At 45.7% G+C, this 15,271-nt stretch overlaps 1 pseudogene; it reads left to right on the plus strand.

Moving 5' to 3' along the window:
* Positions 1–15,271, plus strand: part of LOC135554434 (palmitoyltransferase ZDHHC1-like) — a 69,124-nt pseudogene that overhangs the window by 12,164 nt on the left and 41,689 nt on the right.

Below are 15,271 nucleotides of genomic sequence, written 5' to 3' on the forward strand. Positions count from 1 at the left end.
GGGTAGCCTAGTGGTTAGAGGGAGTGGAGAGTGGGACAGGGTAGCCTAGTGGTTAGAGTGGAGGGGCGGCAGGGTAGCCTAGTGGTTAGAGTGGAGGGGCGACAGGGTATACTAGTGGTTAGAGGGAGGGGCTGGACAGGGTATATAGTGGTTAGAGTGGAGGGGCGGCAGGGTATACTAGTGGTTAGAGGGAGGGGCGGCAGGGTAGCCTAGTGGTTAGAGTGGTGGGCAGGGTAGCCTAGTGGTTAGAGTGGAGGGGCGGGTATACTAGTGGTTAGAGTGGAGGGGCAGGGCAGGGTAGCCTAGTGGTTAGAGTGGAGGGGCGGCAGGGTATACTAGTGGTTAGAGTGGAGGGCGGCAGGGTAGCCTAGTGGTTAGAGTGGAGGGCAGGGTAGCCTAGTGGTTAGAGTGGAGGGGCGGCAGGGTAGCCTAGTGGTTAGAGGAGACGACTGGACAGGGCTGTTAGTATTAGAGGGAGGGGCGGCAGGGTAGCCTAGTGGTTAGAGTGGAGGGGCGGCAGGGTAGCCTAGTGGTTAGAGATTGGAGGGCGGCAGGGTAGCCCAGTGGTTAGAGATTAGAGGAGGGTTACAGGTTAGAGTGGGCAGGGTAGCCTAGTGGTTAGAGGAGAGGGGCTGGACAGGGTAGCCTAGTGGTTAGAGGAGAGGGACGGACAGGGTGTTAGTGGTTAGAGATTGGAGGGGACGGCAGGGTTATAGCCTAGTGGTTAGAGTGGAGGGCCGGGCAGGGTAGCCTAGTGGTTAGAGTGGAGGGGCGGACAGGGTAGCCTAGTGGTTAGAGATTGGAGGGGCGGCAGGGTAGCCTAGTGGTTAGAGAGGAGGGGCTGGCAGGGTAGCCTAGTGATTAGAGGAGGAGGCACTGTTATAGCCTAGTGGTTAGAGGGACGGGGCTGTTATATACTAGCAGATTAGAGAGCCTAGGGTGTTATATACTAGCAGATTGGAGGGGACGGCAGGGTAGCCTAGTATATACTAGAGTGGAGGGGCGGCAGGGTAGCCTAGCAGGTAGAGAGCGTTGGACTGTTAGTATACTAGCAGATTAGAGGAGGACTGCAGGACTGTTATATACTAGCAGAGCTGACAAGGTACAAATCTGTCGTTCTTCCACAGATATACAGGCAGTTAACACACTGTTCCCAGCAGATTAGAGGAAAATAAGAATTTGTTATTAACTGACTTGCCATGTTAAATAAAGGTAACGTAAATACAGGACCAGGTTATAACTGCAGATCTCCAGTGCACCGGCATCATGTTTGTGTGTCACCTGTTCAGTCCACCTGATGGCGGTCTCCATGACCCCGCGGACTACAACGTTAGGGCCAAGAGCTGGACGCGGCTGTTATATACTAGCAGATTAGAGGAGACACCAAACATGCCCTGTTATATACTAGAGATTGCCACTGCTACCTCTGTGAAGTTGACGTGTGATATACTAGCTTTGTTAATGCGACTCACAGGAGGATTACTAGCAGATTAGAGGAGACGACTGGACAGGGCTGTTATATACTAGCAGATTAGAGGAGACGACTGGACAGGGCTGTTATATACTAGCAGATTAGAGGAGACGACTGGACAGGGCTGTTATATACTAGCAGATTAGAGGAGACGACTGGACAGGGCTGTTATATACTAGCAGATTAGAGGAGACGACTGGACAGGGCTGTTATATACTAGCAGATTAGAGGAGACGACTGGACAGGACTGTTATATACTAGCAGATTAGAGGAGACGACTGGACAGGGCTGTTATATACTAGCAGATTAGAGGAGACGACTGGGCTGTTATATACTAGCAGATTAGAGGAGACGACTGGACAGGACTGTTATATACTAGCAGATTAGAGGAGACGACTGGGCTGTTATATACTAGCAGATTAGAGGAGACGACTGGACAGGACTGTTATATACTAGCAGATTAGAGGAGACGACTGGACAGGGCTGTTATATACTAGCAGATTAGAGGAGACGACTGGACAGGGCTGTTATATACTAGCAGATTAGAGGAGACGACTGGACAGGACTGTTATATACTAGCAGATTAGAGGAGACGACTGGACAGGGCTGTTATATACTAGCAGATTAGAGGAGACGACTGGACAGGGCTGTTATATACTAGCAGATTAGGGGAGACGACTGGACAGGACTGTTATATACTAGCAGATTAGAGGAGACGACTGGACAGGGCTGTTATATACTAGCAGATTAGGGGAGACGACTGGACAGGGCTGTTATATACTAGCAGATTAGAGGAGACGACTAGAGAGGACTGTTATATACTAGCAGATTAGAGGGAGACGACTGGACAGGGCTGTTATATACTAGCAGATTAGAGGAGAGACTGGACAGGGCTGTTATATACTAGCAGATTAGAGGAGACGACTGGACAGGGCTGTTATATACTAGCAGATTAGAGGAGACGACTGGACTGTTATATACTAGCAGATTAGGGGAGACGACTAGAGAGGACTGTTATATACTAGCAGATTAAGGGAGACGACTGGACAGGACTGTTATATACTAGCAGATTAGGGGAGACGACTGGACAGGACTGTTATATACTAGCAGATTAGGGGAGACGACTGGGCTGTTATATACTAGCAGATTAGAGGAGACGACTGGACAGGACTGTTATATACTAGCAGATTAGAGGAGACGACTGGACAGGACTGTTATATACTAGCAGATTAGGGGAGACGACTGGACTGGACTGTTATATACTAGCAGATTAGAGGAGACGACTGGACAGGGCTGTTATATACTAGCAGATTAGAGGAGACGACTGGACAGGGCTGTTATATACTAGCAGATTAGAGGAGACGACTGGACAGGACTGTTATATACTAGCAGATTAGAGGAGACGACTGGACAGGGCTGTTATATACTAGCAGATTAGAGGAGACGACTGGACTGTTATATACTAGCAGATTAGAGGAGACGACTGGACAGGACTGTTATATACTAGCAGATTAGAGGAGACGACTGGACAGGGCTGTTATATACTAGCAGATTAGGGGAGACGACTGGACAGGGCTGTTATATACTAGCAGATTAGAGGAGACGACTGGACAGGACTGTTATATACTAGCAGATTAGAGGAGACGACTGGACAGGGCTGTTATATACTAGCAGATTAGAGGAGACGACTGGACAGGGCTGTTATATACTAGCAGATTAGAGGAGACGACTGGACAGGGCTGTTATATACTAGCAGATTAGAGGAGACGACTGGACAGGGCTGTTATATACTAGCAGATTAGAGGAGACGACTGGACACTGGGGCTGTTATATACTAGCAGATTAGAGGAGACGACTGGACAGGGCTGTTATATACTAGCAGATTAGAGGAGACGACTGGACAGGACTGTTATATACTAGCAGATTAGAGGAGACGACTGGACAGGACTGTTATATACTAGCAGATTAGAGGAGACGACTGGACAGGACTGTTATATACTAGCAGATTAGAGGAGACGACTGGACAGGACTGTTATATACTAGCAGATTAGAGGAGACGACTGGACAGGACTGTTATATACTAGCAGATTAGAGGAGACGACTGGACAGGGCTGTTATATACTAGCAGATTAGAGGAGACGACTGGACAGGGCTGTTATATACTAGCAGATTAGGGAGACGACTGGACAGGACTGTTATATACTAGCAGATTAGAGGAGACGACTGGACTGTTATATACTAGCAGATTAGAGGAGACGACTGGGACTGTTATATACTAGCAGATTAGAGGAGACGACTGGACAGGACTGTTATATACTAGCAGATTAGAGGAGACGACTGGACTGGACTGTTATATACTAGCAGATTAGGGAGACGACTGGACAGGACTGTTATATACTAGCAGATTAGAGGAGACGACTGGACAGGCTGTTATATACTAGCAGATTAGAGGAGACGACTGGGCTGTTATATACTAGCAGATTAGAGGAGACGACTGGACAGGACTGTTATATACTAGCAGATTAGAGGAGACGACTGGACAGGACTGTTATATACTAGCAGATTAGAGGAGACGACTGGACAGGGCTGTTATATACTAGCAGATTAGAGGAGACGACTGGGCTGTTATATACTAGCAGATTAGAGGAGACGACTGGACAGGGCTGTTATATACTAGCAGATTAGAGGAGACGACTGGACAGGACTGTTATATACTAGCAGATTAGAGGAGACGACTGGACAGGACTGTTATATACTAGCAGATTAGGGGAGACGACTGGACAGGACTGTTATATACTAGCAGATTAGGGGAGACGACTGGACAGGACTGTTATATACTAGCAGATTAGAGGAGAGACTGGACAGGACTGTTATATACTAGCAGATTAGAGGAGACGACTGGACAGGACTGTTATATACTAGCAGATTAGAGGAGACGACTGGACAGGGCTGTTATATACTAGCAGATTAGAGGAGACGACTGGACAGGACTGTTATATACTAGCAGATTAGAGGAGACGACTGGACAGGGCTGTTATATACTAGCAGATTAGAGGAGACGACTGGACAGGGCTGTTATATACTAGCAGATTAGAGGAGACGACTGGACAGGACTGTTATATACTAGCAGATTAGAGGAGACGACTGGACAGGACTGTTATATACTAGCAGATTAGACTGGACTGTTATATACTAGCAGATTAGGGAGACGACTGGACAGGACTGTTATATACTAGCAGATTAGAGGAGACGACTGGACAGGGCTGTTATATACTAGCAGATTAGAGGAGACGACTGGACAGGACTGTTATATACTAGCAGATTAGAGGAGACGACTGGACTGTTATATACTAGCAGATTAGAGGAGACGACTGGACTGTTATATACTAGCAGATTAGAGGAGACGACTGGACAGGACTGTTATATACTAGCAGATTAGAGGAGACGACTGGACTGTTATATACTAGCAGATTAGAGGAGACGACTGGACAGGACTGTTATATACTAGCAGATTAGAGGAGACGACTGGACAGGACTGTTATATACTAGCAGATTAGAGGAGACGACTGGACTGTTATATACTAGCAGATTAGAGGAGACGACTGGACAGGACTGTTATATACTAGCAGATTAGAGGAGACGACTGGACAGGGCTGTTATATACTAGCAGATTAGAGGAGACGACTGGACTGTTATATACTAGCAGATTAGAGGAGACGACTGGACAGGGCTGTTATATACTAGCAGATTAGAGGAGACGACTGGACAGGGCTGTTATATACTAGCAGATTAGAGGAGACGACTGGACAGGACTGTTATATACTAGCAGATTAGAGGAGACGACTGGACAGGGCTGTTATATACTAGCAGATTAGGGGAGACGACTGGACAGGGCTGTTATATACTAGCAGATTAGTGGAGACGACTGGACAGGACTGTTATATACTAGCAGATTAGAGGAGACGACTGGACAGGACTGTTATATACTAGCAGATTAGAGGAGACGACTGGACAGGACTGTTATATACTAGCAGATTAGAGGAGACGACTGGACAGGACTGTTATATACTAGCAGATTAGAGGAGACGACTGGACTGGACTGTTATATACTAGCAGATTAGAGGAGACGACTGGACTGTTATATACTAGCAGATTAGGGGAGACGACTGGACAGGACTGTTATATACTAGCAGATTAGGGGAGACGACTGGACAGGACTGTTATATACTAGCAGATTAGAGGAGACGACTGGACAGGACTGTTATATACTAGCAGATTAGAGGAGACGACTGGACAGGACTGTTATATACTAGCAGATTAGAGGAGACGACAGGACTGTTATATACTAGCAGATTAGAGGAGACGACTGGACAGGACTGTTATATACTAGCAGATTAGAGGAGACGACTGGACTGGGCTGTTATATACTAGCAGATTAGAGGAGACGACTGGACTGTTATATACTAGCAGATTAGAGGAGACGACTGGACAGGGCTGTTATATACTAGCAGATTAGAGGAGACGACTGGACAGGACTGTTATATACTAGCAGATTAGGGAGGAGGACTGAGCAGATTGGACAGGACTGTTATATACTAGCAGATTAGAGGAGACGACTGGACTGGACTGTTATATACTAGCAGATTAGAGGAGACGACTGGACAGGACTGTTATATACTAGCAGATTAGAGGAGACGACTGGACAGGACTGTTATATACTAGCAGATTAGAGGAGACGACTGGACAGGGCTGTTATATACTAGCAGATTAGAGGAGACGACTGGACAGGGCTGTTATATACTAGCAGATTAGAGGAGACGACTGGACAGGACTGTTATATACTAGCAGATTAGAGGAGACTGGACAGGACTGTTATATACTAGCAGATTAGGGAGACGACTGGACAGGACTGTTATATACTAGCAGATTAGAGGAGACGACTGGACTGGACTGTTATATACTAGCAGATTAGAGGAGACGACTGGACAGGGCTGTTATATACTAGCAGATTAGAGGAGACGACTGGACAGGGCTGTTATATACTAGCAGATTAGAGGAGACGACTGGACTGGACTGTTATATACTAGCAGATTAGAGGAGACGACTGGACAGGACTGTTATATACTAGCAGATTAGAGGAGACGACTGGACAGGACTGTTATATACTAGCAGATTAGAGGAGACGACTGGGCAGGGCTGTTATATACTAGCAGATTAGAGGAGACGACTGGACAGGGCTGTTATATACTAGCAGATTAGAGGAGACGACTGGACAGGACTGTTATATACTAGCAGATTAGAGGAGACGACTGGACTGTTATATACTAGCAGATTAGAGGAGACGACAGGACTGTTATATACTAGCAGATTAGGGGAGACGACTGGACAGGACTGTTATATACTAGCAGATTAGAGGAGACGACTGGACAGGGCTGTTATATACTAGCAGATTAGGGGAGACGACTGGACTGGACTGTTATATACTAGCAGATTAGAGGAGACGACTGGACTGGACTGTTATATACTAGCAGATTAGAGGAGACGACTGGACAGGGCTGTTATATACTAGCAGATTAGAGGAGACGACTGGACAGGGCTGTTATATACTAGCAGATTAGAGGAGACGACTGGACAGGGCTGTTATATACTAGCAGATTAGAGGAGACGACTGGACAGGACTGTTATATACTAGCAGATTAGAGGAGACGACTGGACAGGACTGTTATATACTAGCAGATTAGAGGAGACGACTGGACAGGACTGTTATATACTAGCAGATTAGAGGAGACGACTGGACAGGACTGTTATATACTAGCAGATTAGAGGAGACGACTGGACAGGACTGTTATATACTAGCAGATTAGAGGAGACGACTGGACTGTTATATACTAGCAGATTAGAGGAGACGACTGGACTGTTATATACTAGCAGATTAGAGGAGACGACTGGACAGGGCTGTTATATACTAGCAGATTAGAGGAGACGACTGGACAGGACTGTTATATACTAGCAGATTAGAGGAGACGACTGGACAGGACTGTTATATACTAGCAGATTAGGAGGAGACAGGGCTGTTATATACTAGCAGATTAGAGGAGACGACTGGACTGTTATATACTAGCAGATTAGGGGAGACGACTGGACAGGACTGTTATATACTAGCAGATTAGAGGAGACGACTGGACAGGACTGTTATATACTAGCAGATTAGAGGAGACGACTGGACAGGACTGTTATATACTAGCAGATTAGAGGAGACGACTGGACAGGGCTGTTATATACTAGCAGATTAGAGGAGACGACTGGACAGGACTGTTATATACTAGCAGATTAGAGGAGACGACTGGACTGTTATATACTAGCAGATTAGGGGAGACGACTGGACAGGGCTGTTATATACTAGCAGATTAGAGGAGACGACTGGACAGGGCTGTTATATACTAGCAGATTAGAGGAGACGACTGGACTGGACTGTTATATACTAGCAGATTAGAGGAGACGACTGGACTGTTATATACTAGCAGATTAGAGGAGACGACTGGACAGGACTGTTATATACTAGCAGATTAGAGGAGACGTTATATACTGGACAGGGCTGTTATATACTAGCAGATTAGAGGAGACGACTGGACAGGACTGTTATATACTAGCAGATTAGAGGAGACGACTGGACAGGACTGTTATATACTAGCAGATTAGAGGAGACGACTGGACAGGGCTGTTATATACTAGCAGATTAGAGGAGACGACTGGACAGGACTGTTATATACTAGCAGATTAGAGGAGACGACTGGACAGGGACTGTTATATACTAGCAGATTAGAGGAGACGACTGGACAGGACTGTTATATACTAGCAGATTAGAGGAGACGACTGGACAGGGCTGTTATATACTAGCAGATTAGAGGAGACGACTGGACAGGGCTGTTATATACTAGCAGATTAGAGGAGACGACTGGACAGGGCTGTTATATACTAGCAGATTAGAGGAGACGACTGGACACTGTTATATACTAGCAGATTAGAGGAGACGACTGGACAGGACTGTTATATACTAGCAGATTAGAGGAGACGACTGGACAGGACTGTTATATACTAGCAGATTAGAGGAGACGACTGGACAGGACTGTTATATACTAGCAGATTAGAGGAGACGACTGGACAGGACTGTTATATACTAGCAGATTAGAGGAGACGACTAGGACAGGGACTGTTATATACTAGCAGATTAGAGGAGACGACTGGACAGGGCTGTTATATACTAGCAGATTAGGGGAGACGACTAGCAGACAGGACTGTTATATACTAGCAGATTAGAGGAGACGACTGGACAGGGCTGTTATATACTAGCAGATTAGAGGAGGAGACGACTAGCAGACAGGGCTGTTATATACTAGCAGATTAGAGGAGACGACTGGACAGGACTGTTATATACTAGCAGATTAGAGGAGACGACTGGACAGGACTGTTATATACTAGCAGATTAGAGGAGACGACTGGACAGGACTGTTATATACTAGCAGATTAGAGGAGACGACTGGACAGGACTGTTATATACTAGCAGATTAGAGGAGACGACTGGACAGGACTGTTATATACTAGCAGATTAGAGGAGACGACTGGACAGGGCTGTTATATACTAGCAGATTAGAGGAGACGACTGGACAGGGCTGTTATATACTAGCAGATTAGAGGAGACGACTGGACAGGACTGTTATATACTAGCAGATTAGAGGAGACGACTGGACAGGACTGTTATATACTAGCAGATTAGAGGAGACGACTGGACAGGGCTGTTATATACTAGCAGATTAGAGGAGACGACTGGACAGGACTGTTATATACTAGCAGATTAGAGGAGACGACTGGACAGGGCTGTTATATACTAGCAGATTAGAGGAGACGACTGGACAGGACTGTTATATACTAGCAGATTAGGGGAGACGACTGGACAGGACTGTTATATACTAGCAGATTAGAGGAGACGACTGGACAGGGCTGTTATATACTAGCAGATTAGAGGAGACGACTGGACAGGGCTGTTATATACTAGCAGATTAGGAGGAGACTGTTATATACTAGCAGATTGGACAGGACTGTTATATACTAGCAGATTAGAGGAGACGACTGGACAGGACTGTTATATACTAGCAGATTAGAGGAGACGACTGGACAGGGCTGTTATATACTAGCAGATTAGAGGAGACGACTGGACAGGCTGTTATATACTAGCAGATTAGAGGAGACGACTGGACAGGACTGTTATATACTAGCAGATTAGGGAGACGACTGGACAGGACTGTTATATACTAGCAGATTAGAGGAGACGACTGGACAGGACTGTTATATACTAGCAGATTAGAGGAGACGACTGGACAGGAGACTGGACAGGGCTGTTATATACTAGCAGATTAGAGGAGACGACTGGACAGGACTGTTATATACTAGCAGATTAGAGGAGACGACTGGACAGGACTGTTATATACTAGCAGATTAGAGGAGACGACTGGACAGGGACTGTTATATACTAGCAGATTAGAGGAGACGACTGGACAGGGCTGTTATATACTAGCAGATTAGAGGAGACGACTGGACAGGGCTGTTATATACTAGCAGATTAGAGGAGACGACTGGACAGGACTGTTATATACTAGCAGATTAGAGGAGACGACTGGACAGGACTGTTATATACTAGCAGATTAGAGGAGACGATTAGACAGGACTGTTATATACTAGCAGATTAGAGGAGACGACTGGACAGGACTGTTATATACTAGCAGATTAGAGGAGACGACTGGACAGGGCTGTTATATACTAGCAGATTAGGGAGACGACTGGACAGGGCTGTTATATACTAGCAGATTAGAGGAGACGACTGGACAGGGCTGTTATATACTAGCAGATTAGGGAGACGACTGGACTGTTATATACTAGCAGATTAGGGAGACGACTGGACAGGACTGTTATATACTAGCAGATTAGAGGAGACGACTGGACAGGGCTGTTATATACTAGCAGATTAGAGGAGACGACTGGACTGTTATATACTAGCAGATTAGAGGAGACGACTGGACAGGACTGTTATATACTAGCAGATTAGGGAGACGACTGGACAGGACTGTTATATACTAGCAGATTAGAGGAGACGACTGGACAGGGCTGTTATATACTAGCAGATTAGAGGAGACGACTGGACTGACTTATATACTAGCAGATTAGAGGAGACGACTGGACAGGGCTGTTATATACTAGCAGATTAGAGGAGACGACTGGACAGGACTGTTATATACTAGCAGATTAGAGGAGGAGACTGACAGATTAGAGGAGGACAGGACTGTTATATACTAGCAGATTAGAGGAGACGACTGGACAGGGCTGTTATATACTAGCAGATTAGAGGAGACGACTGGACAGGACTGTTATATACTAGCAGATTAGAGGAGACGACTGGACAGGGCTGTTATATACTAGCAGATTAGAGGAGACGACTGGACAGGACTGTTATATACTAGCAGATTAGAGGAGACGACTGGACAGGACTGTTATATACTAGCAGATTAGAGGAGACGACTGGACAGGGCTGTTATATACTAGCAGATTAGAGGAGACGACTGGACAGGGCTGTTATATACTAGCAGATTAGAGGAGACGACTGGACAGGACTGTTATATACTAGCAGATTAGAGGAGACGACTGGACAGGACTGTTATATACTAGCAGATTAGAGGAGACGACTGGACAGGACTGTTATATACTAGCAGATTAGAGGAGACGACTGGACAGGGACTGTTATATACTAGCAGATTAGAGGAGACGACTGGACAGGGCTGTTATATACTAGCAGATTAGGGGAGACGACTGGACAGGACTGTTATATACTAGCAGATTAGAGGAGAAGACTGGACAGGACTGTTATATACTAGCAGATTAGAGGAGACGACTGGACAGGGCTGTTATATACTAGCAGATTAGGGGAGACGACTGGACAGGACTGTTATATACTAGCAGATTAGAGGAGACGACTGGACAGGACTGTTATATACTAGCAGATTAGAGGAGACGACTGTTATACTAGCAGAGGACTGTTATATACTAGCAGATTAGGGAGACGACTGGACAGGACTGTTATATACTAGCAGATTAGAGGAGACGACTGGACAGGGCTGTTATATACTAGCAGATTAGGGAGACGACTGGACAGGACTGTTATATACTAGCAGATTAGAGGAGACGACTGGACAGGGCTGTTATATACTAGCAGATTAGAGGAGACGACTGGACAGGGACTGTTATATACTAGCAGATTAGAGGAGACGACTGGACAGGACTGTTATATACTAGCAGATTAGAGGAGACGACTGGACAGGGCTGTTATATACTAGCAGATTAGAGGAGACGACTGGACAGGGCTGTTATATACTAGCAGATTAGAGGAGACGACTGGACTGTTATATACTAGCAGATTAGAGGAGACGACTGGACAGGGCTGTTATATACTAGCAGATTAGAGGAGACGACAGGACTGTTATATACTAGCAGATTAGAGGAGACGACTGGACTGTTATATACTAGCAGATTAGAGGAGACGACTGGACAGGGCTGTTATATACTAGCAGATTAGAGGAGACGACTGACACTGTTATATACTAGCAGATTAGAGGAGACGACGACTGGACTGTTATATACTAGCATATTAGAGGAGACGACTGGACAGGTCTGTTATATACTAGCAGATTAGAGGAGACGACTGGACAGGGCTGTTATATACTAGCAGATTAGAGGAGACGACTGGACAGGACTGTTATATACTAGCAGATTAGAGGAGACGACTGGACAGGACTGTTATATACTAGCAGATTAGAGGAGACGACTGGAGGACTGTTATATACTAGCAGATTAGAGGAGACGACAGGGACAGGACTGTTATATACTAGCAGATTAGAGGAGACGACTGGACAGGGCTGTTATATACTAGCAGATTAGAGGAGACGACTGGACAGGGACAGGACTGTTATATACTAGCAGATTAGAGGAGACGACTGGACAGGGCTGTTATATACTAGCAGATTAGAGGAGACGACTGGACAGGGCTGTTATATACTAGCAGATTAGAGGAGACGACTGGACAGGACTGTTATATACTAGCAGATTAGAGGAGACGACTGGACAGGACTGTTATATACTAGCAGATTAGAGGAGACGACTGGACAGGACTGTTATATACTAGCAGATTAGAGGAGACGACTGGACAGGGCTGTTATATACTAGCAGATTAGAGGAGACGACTGGACAGGGCTGTTATATACTAGCAGATTAGAGGAGACGACTGGACAGGACTGTTATATACTAGCAGATTAGAGGAGACGACTGGACAGGACTGTTATATACTAGCAGATTAGAGGAGACGACTGGACAGGACTGTTATATACTAGCAGATTAGAGGAGACGACTGGACAGGACTGTTATATACTAGCAGATTAGAGGAGACGACTGGACAGGACTGTTATATACTAGCAGATTAGAGGAGACGACTGGACAGGGACTGTTATATACTAGCAGATTAGAGGAGACGACTGGACAGGACTGTTATATACTAGCAGATTAGAGGAGACGACTGGACAGGACTGTTATATACTAGCAGATTAGAGGAGACGACTGGACAGGACTGTTATATACTAGCAGATTAGAGGAGACGACTGGACAGGGCTGTTATATACTAGCAGATTAGAGGAGACGACTGGACAGGACTGTTATATACTAGCAGATTAGAGGAGACGACTGGACAGGACTGTTATATACTAGCAGATTAGAGGAGACGACTGGACAGGGCTGTTATATACTAGCAGATTAGAGGAGACGACTGGACAGGACTGACAGGACTGTTATATACTAGCAGATTAGAGGAGACGACTGGACAGGACTGTTATATACTAGCAGATTAGAGGAGACGACTGGACAGGACTGTTATATACTAGCAGATTAGAGGAGACGACTGGACAGGGCTGTTATATACTAGCAGATTAGAGGAGACGACTGGACAGGACTGTTATATACTAGCAGATTAGAGGAGACGACTGGACAGGACTGTTATATACTAGCAGATTAGAGGAGACGACTGGACAGGGACTGTTATATACTAGCAGATTAGAGGAGACGACTGGACAGGGCTGTTATATACTAGCAGATTAGAGGAGACGACTGGACAGGACTGTTATATACTAGCAGATTAGAGGAGACGACTGGACAGGACTGTTATATACTAGCAGATTAGAGGAGACGACTGGACAGGACTGTTATATACTAGCAGATTAGAGGAGACGACTGGACAGGACTGTTATATACTAGCAGATTAGAGGAGACGACTGGACAGGACTGTTATATACTAGCAGATTAGAGGAGACTAGCAGACTGGACAGGACTGTTATATACTAGCAGATTAGAGGAGACGACTGGACAGGGCTGTTATATACTAGCAGATTAGAGGAGACGACTGGACAGGACTGTTATATACTAGCAGATTAGAGGAGACGACTGGACAGGGCTGTTATATACTAGCAGATTAGAGGAGACTGGACAGGGCTGTTATATACTAGCAGATTAGAGGAGACGACTGGACAGGACTGTTATATACTAGCAGATTAGAGGAGACGACTGGACAGGACTGTTATATACTAGCAGATTAGAGGAGACGACTGGACAGGGCTGACAGGGACTGTTATATACTAGCAGATTAGAGGAGACGACTGGACAGGACTGTTATATACTAGCAGATTAGAGGAGACGACTGGACAGGGACTGTTATATACTAGCAGATTAGAGGAGACGACTGGACAGGGCTGTTATATACTAGCAGATTAGAGGAGACGACTGGACAGGACTGTTATATACTAGCAGATTAGAGGAGACGACTGGACAGGGCTGTTATATACTAGCAGATTAGAGGAGACGACTGGACAGGACTGTTATATACTAGCAGATTAGAGGAGACGACTGGACTGTTATATACTAGCAGATTAGGGGAGACGACTGGACAGGGCTGTTATATACTAGCAGATTAGGGAGACGACGACAGGACTGTTATATACTAGCAGATTAGAGGAGACGACTGGACAGGGCTGTTATATACTAGCAGATTAGGGAGACGACTGGACAGGACTGTTATATACTAGCAGATTAGAGGAGGACGACTGGACAGGGCTGTTATATACTAGCAGATTAGAGGAGACGACTGGACAGGGCTGTTATATACTAGCAGATTAGAGGAGACGACTGGACAGGGCTGTTATATACTAGCAGATTAGAGGAGACGACTGGACAGGGCTGTTATATACTAGCAGATTAGAGGAGACGACTGGACTGTTATATACTAGCAGATTAGAGGAGACGACTGGACAGGGCTGTTATATACTAGCAGATTAGGGGAGACGACTGGACTGTTATATACTAGCAGATTAGAGGAGACGACTGGACAGGGCTGTTATATACTAGCAGATTAGAGGAGACGACTGGACAGGGCTGTTATATACTAGCAGATTAGAGGAGACGACTGGACAGGGCTGTTATATACTAGCAGATTAGAGGAGACGACTGGACAGGGCTGTTATATACTAGCAGATTAGAGGAGACGACTGGACAGGACTGTTATATACTAGCAGATTAGAGGAGACGACTGGACAGGACTGTTATATACTAGCAGATTAGGGGAGACGACTGGACAGGGCTGTTATATACTAGCAGATTAGAGGAGACGACTGGACTGTTATATACTAGCAGATTAGAGGAGACGACTGGACAGGACTG

Source organism: Oncorhynchus masou, chromosome 2 (assembly GCF_036934945.1).
Source record: "Oncorhynchus masou masou isolate Uvic2021 chromosome 2, UVic_Omas_1.1, whole genome shotgun sequence".
NCBI classification, from domain to species: Eukaryota; Metazoa; Chordata; class Actinopteri; order Salmoniformes; family Salmonidae; genus Oncorhynchus; species Oncorhynchus masou.